This window comes from Arachis ipaensis, chromosome B06 (genome assembly GCF_000816755.2).
Source record: "Arachis ipaensis cultivar K30076 chromosome B06, Araip1.1, whole genome shotgun sequence".
NCBI lineage: Eukaryota > Viridiplantae > Streptophyta > Magnoliopsida > Fabales > Fabaceae > Arachis > Arachis ipaensis.
The window spans coordinates 124,447,073-124,452,977 of record NC_029790.2 but is presented as its reverse complement, the minus strand read 5'-3'; positions in this window follow the sequence as shown (position 1 = coordinate 124,452,977).

The window sequence follows — 5,905 nt, the reverse complement described above, 5'->3', positions numbered from 1 at the left end:
TTTAAATTTTTACAATTTTAAACCTAATTATTTGATTAATATATAATTTCATATATTTGTTAATAATTTCATTTTGGTGACTTATGATGGATAAATATGTTTTAAAAGAAAAAAAATAAGCCTCATGAGAAATTGTAAGCCGACAACATCATTAGGGACAACTATTCGAAGGTCTGTCCATATCTACAACCAATTAAGGTACTCAACTTTAATTTTAACTAAGTTCAAAAGTACTCCCTAGTTTGTAGTATTATTTTAGCATCTTTTTAATATTTTAAGCATAAAACAAATAAAAGAATAAATTACTGAAATAAAAATGACACACTATTACCACACCACTCTGTGTTGACATACATAGTATAATTCGGTGCGTGCATAACTCGATGGTCTCTTTTAAAAATTTGATTAATAGAACTATTTTTGTTAAATACATTTTTAGAATATTTTAATAAAAGCTGATTACTAGTTTGTTCTTGGAAAAAAGTTTCTATAAATTTTTTCAATGATATCGTATGTAATTTTTTCTCCTTTATGTATTATATTAATTAGTTATATTAATCTTTTATTACAATACATTTTTTATTTACTTCACACAGTATTTATTTTACCTTATTTGACTTATCTTAAATCTTCTCATTATTTTATTTTTTACTTGACAATTTATTTTTATTTTTCATATATAACTTTTTTATAATTCGTGACATGCATGTTCCCCTTTAATTTAAGTAACTATTATAGTTTATATTTTACCGTAGATTTTTTGTAGTGTTGTGTATTTATTTTTAATGTTTTAGTTATATTTAAATATAATTATAAAAATATTATTTCATTTTTTTCAATCCTACCGCATTTAGTAGATAAATTACGAAATATTCATATATTGTTACTTTGAATGTGTTTGAAGATTTTTATAATATTAAATATAATAATAATTTGTGTTTAAACTCTTTTAATAAATTTTTAATTATTTTTTATTAATTATCCTGTACATTGTACATGAACATGAACATACCATAGTTTGGTACTAATATTAGGGTGATAGAAATTGATGTAAACAAACCATTAATTTTTTTTTGAGATAAATAATTAGAACACACATCGAAAATAGTATTATGACAAAAAAAAAAGGGAAGTAATAACTCTAAAATACTCCAAATAATACAAATAGAACACATAAATAATTACGCACCTTATGTTTATAGGTCAATGATACCAAAAAAATAGTCTGAAATGTATATCAAAAAGATGAAAAATAGTTAGTAAATATAAAATAATTTCCAAAAAATTTATGAAATTCATCAAAATTTTTTCAAACAATTTTATCACAAAAATAAATTTAAAATGATTATATTATACAATAATAATATAAGATAATTAGGTGAACCGACTGAACCGGTCAGGTTTATCAAAAAACCGGTTCTCAAAAAAATAGAAAACCCCACCCCTAATACACCGGACCCTCTCTTCCGTATGTCTCATCACTCTCACATAGTAAACTAAATCCCTAGTTTGCTTAACCTAGGGGAGAACAGCCACCGCCAACATTAGCCCTGAGGCAACGCCCTACTAGCCACTGTCAGCTCCCCCAGCCGCCGCCATTCTTCTCTTCCTCACTGTATCTGATCGTCGCGGGCCAGTCACCGTCGCGGGCACGCACCGTCGCGGGCATTCACCGTCGCTGCTCACTCACCGTCGCTGCCGGGTAAGTTCTGGGTTTATACTTTCTAGCATTGTTTTCAACTATTCACTTTTGGTTCTGGCCTTGTGTTCTGCAGACTTCGTTTCTTATGTTCTTCTTGTTTTTTTTAATTTTTTAATTTTTTAATTTTGTTTTTTTATATGATTAATCAAATGTGAATATGTTTGTTTTAGCTTGAATTTGAGAAGGAATTTCATGTATTTTGAATTTGAGAATTCTGCTTTCTTCATTTTTTTAGTAAAAGTGTAACAGATAATTTGGGATAGAGAAAAGGAATCATATAACTCGTGCTTTTTGAATGTGTGATAATTACAAAAACAGCGTCCACAAGTACATACAGAGAGGGATATAGATGAGGTGCTAGAATAGTGTGAGAGAATAGACAATTGTGAAAAGATCTGAGGATGGGGTACTATATAGGGTGAATTATTATTGTTGTTTGGCTATTTGGATTATGGCATCAGATTCATGAATGTGAATGGTGTTTCTAGTTTAGGTTTCTGTTCACATGGGAAGTGGCCTAATCAGGTGGAATTGAAGTAAAACTAACACAAGGGTATTTTTGGTTTGTTGTGATTCTATTTTTAGTTTTTTTTTTTTACTTTTAAAATTATACAGCTTAATCCCCAATTAATCTGATCCTTCGTGTATAGCAATGTAACTAATAATTGTAGTAATAATAATAACAACAATAATGAAGAAACTTATTAATCTCATGAGAATGTTAAAGCTGCTCCTATTGCTATTAATTAGAGAGTGACTAGCTATTATTTATGATTTTCGGTTAGATGAAAATGCCTTTCAAAATTAAAATTGGAACACATCCGCACAAGTTGATTATGTTACCGTTCTAACTTTGAAATTTTGAACGATTATGTGGTTTTAATTTTTTCTTGAGAGATTATTTCATTGTTTTCTTTCTATGGGGATGCTGTTTTTTTATGCAGCAACTCTCCGTTAGTAGGTGGATACATAATTGGTTTTCTATTTTATTTGTTTTAGTCTGGTAAAATAGAGAAGGATAGTGCATGTTGGGTTTCTTGTAGTTGAATTCTGTGAGTTTTGTTGTAGAGAATTGTTGATGTCATAAAGTATGTATTTTGATAATACATGTCTTTTTGAGGTGGTTAATTATTATATGTTGTCTTTTGATTTGAACTACTTGTAGCGAGCCTTCCACTATGAGGACGATAAAAGAGGGTGGATAAAGCGGGAAATTTTACAAAGAATAGGAAACTGCTGGAGGAATTCAAGAAATCATTTGTTCCATAAGGTTTATGACGAAGAACTAACTTTTGAGGAAAATATCAAGCGTAAGCCAGTAGGAATAGAGGCAAATCACTGGAAAAAGTTTCTTCAATATCGATTGGACGATGACACGCAGGTAACAAATATGTAGTTGAAATTTCAATGTATGCGATTTTAAATATGCTGAATTTATTGTGATAGTGAAAAAACTACTACCCAAAAGGTCATCACTTTATCATTTTTTTTTGTTTCCTGAAGTTGTACGCTCAAGGCTGATTTATAGAATCATTAACAGTGTCGTAATTTATTCCGATAACATTTATTTTTTTTCGTTTTGTGTGCAGGAGAAGTGTAGAAAAAATACCGTTAATCGTTCAAAGCAACAATACACACATACCGGAGGTTCTAAAATGATGGCAAGAAAGAGACACGAAGAAGTAATTAATTTAACTTCAGTTCAACAATATTGACGTGTTTCTGGTAATACAGTATTGTGTTTAATACAAATGTGTGTTGATGATTGTTATAGGAGCAACGACTGGAAATGCCTATTGGGAGAGGAGAGGGATGGACCATGAGTCATAAAAAAAAGAATGGAAAGTATATGAATGAAGAAGCGCGTTTGGTTGGGGTAAATCATGTTCATTACTTTTTCAAATTTCCTTTTGCAATTACTATCATTGAATTTAGATTAGTGTAAATCCGGACCTCACATGTTTGCAGGAAGCAATTGAATTTGTTGAGAGCCAAGACCCCTCTAGCAAGGAATTTTCACAGAATGATTCCCTTGCACAAGTGCTTGGAAAGGAGCACCCAAGAAGAGTTCGTGGACTCGGTATTGGTACATGTCCGAATCGGTGTTTTCGTAACATTCCAGAGCAGTCGGACTACGGTGTACAGATTGAGGAGTATCAAATGGAGATTGTGAAACTCAAGGCAGAAGCAGCAGAACTCAAGGCAGAGGCAGCAGAACTCAAGGCAGCAGTAGCAGAGAAAAAGGCAAAGAGACAAAGAATGGAGGCAGAGGCAGCAGAGGAAAAGGCAAAGAGACAGATAATAGAGACAGAGGCAGCTGAAGGGAAGGCAAAAATATAGACAATGGGAGATTTGTTGACATACATAATCCAGCAACAAGGAGGTAATTTGCCACCTGAAATAGCTGCGGGTTTGGATTCTTTGAGAAGTGCACCAACCTCATCCCATGCAAGATGATGTGTGGACACTAATGATTTGACTTATCAGTGTTGGAATCTTTATACTCTTTTATTATTTACTTTCGTAATGACTTTTGAGATATTTATTTGTAATTTTTTATTTTGTTGACTTTATTTGTAGTTTACAGTAATGGATGCAAATTATCGTTATAATGATTCACCTTTGCATTTATTAATTATGTTTTGTTTCGTGTGTTGTTTTTGGATTGGTTGTTGGTTATTTTAATAAATTAATGCAGTTGAGTGGATGAACATATAAAAAACAAAAGAGTTGTCATTTTCTATTATAAATTCTGGTATTTTTTTTAAAAAAAGTGTTACTCGACATTTGGCAGCGGTTTTAATTCCGCTGCTATATTCATAACAGGATTAGTAAACGTATGGGATTTTGCAGCGGTTGACAACCGCTTCAATCTCCCTTAAATCATATTTTGACGATTTAGCAGCGGATGAAACCGCTGTAAAATAATTCCGCTGCAAAATACCATTTAATAGCGGTTGTTCCAGCGGTTACTAATAACCGCTGCTAAGGGTTTAGCCGCATACTATCTTTCAGCGAATTTATCAACCGCTGCTATTCGTTTGGCAGCAGTAAAAAACCGCTGCTAATCCTATACATAACCGCTGCTATCTGCCGGATGTGGTGTAGTGCCACCACAAATCCATTGCCGATTGTAAGACCGTCCTCCTTCTCCCACGAGCTAACTTGGCTAGTCTAGCATGGATCCGGGTTAGTTCTTCCTCAATAAGAATAAAATTTTTCAAATATGAATAATATATATATCATCTTCTGTTGTGTATATATATAATTATATATCGCTCTTCCTAGTTCTGTCATGGACTCATGATTAAGCAGATATGTCATGGCGTATATGTTTCAATTAGTTCCGTTTTTCTTATCCATATTTTTGTTTCTTTTCCTCTATATAGCTCTTACTAGATAAAGGGAAATAGAGAAGTAGCTCCCTTCATTATATTTATACCTAACTATATATACCTAGCTAAGTTTTTGGTTAATTCTAACGCCTGATTAGTCTGAAACCTGTTCACGCGATTGGCGTTGCTTTCGATATCTTAGTGGATGGTTGTGTTGAGGTGACATAAATACACGTAGCTGGTACTGGCAGTGGTTGTTAATTATGAAATTAGGTTTCATTAAGTGAAGTTCAATATAATAATAGTCCAATTATCTCTATAATGTTTCCAATTTTCAAATGCCGGTTGGTGTGGCCCTCTACTGCGATTTGGCTCATTCTCTTGGGAATGTTTTCCACTGATTTGCGGTGTTCACCTAAAATCGACCTAACAATTGCATGCTTTTTTTGTTTGTTTGTCTGTTTTGAAGAAACTGATTTTCATTTCTTTCTTCTTTTTCGTTCACCTAGTGAATTACAGATTTTGTCCTTAAGCCAAAAATTTGCGCTGAAATAAACGTCTTCTATGGTATGAAAAATGCTTTTGCACGCTACTTAGAACACACAATAAGTAATTATAAACGAAAAGGATCTTATTATTATTAAATATTCATTTGGTATGTGTATTTTTGTTATGGTATATTGTATTAAACCTTACTAATTAAGCAAAATTTCAAGAGAGAAATGTATTTTCGATATTAAGAATGCTATATATGCATATTAAAAATAATCATCCAGCAAGCAGTTATTAATACAATTTTAATCTGTAATTTTATATTTTATATGGAATTTTTATTTAATTTAATATGTATATAAATATATATTAATAT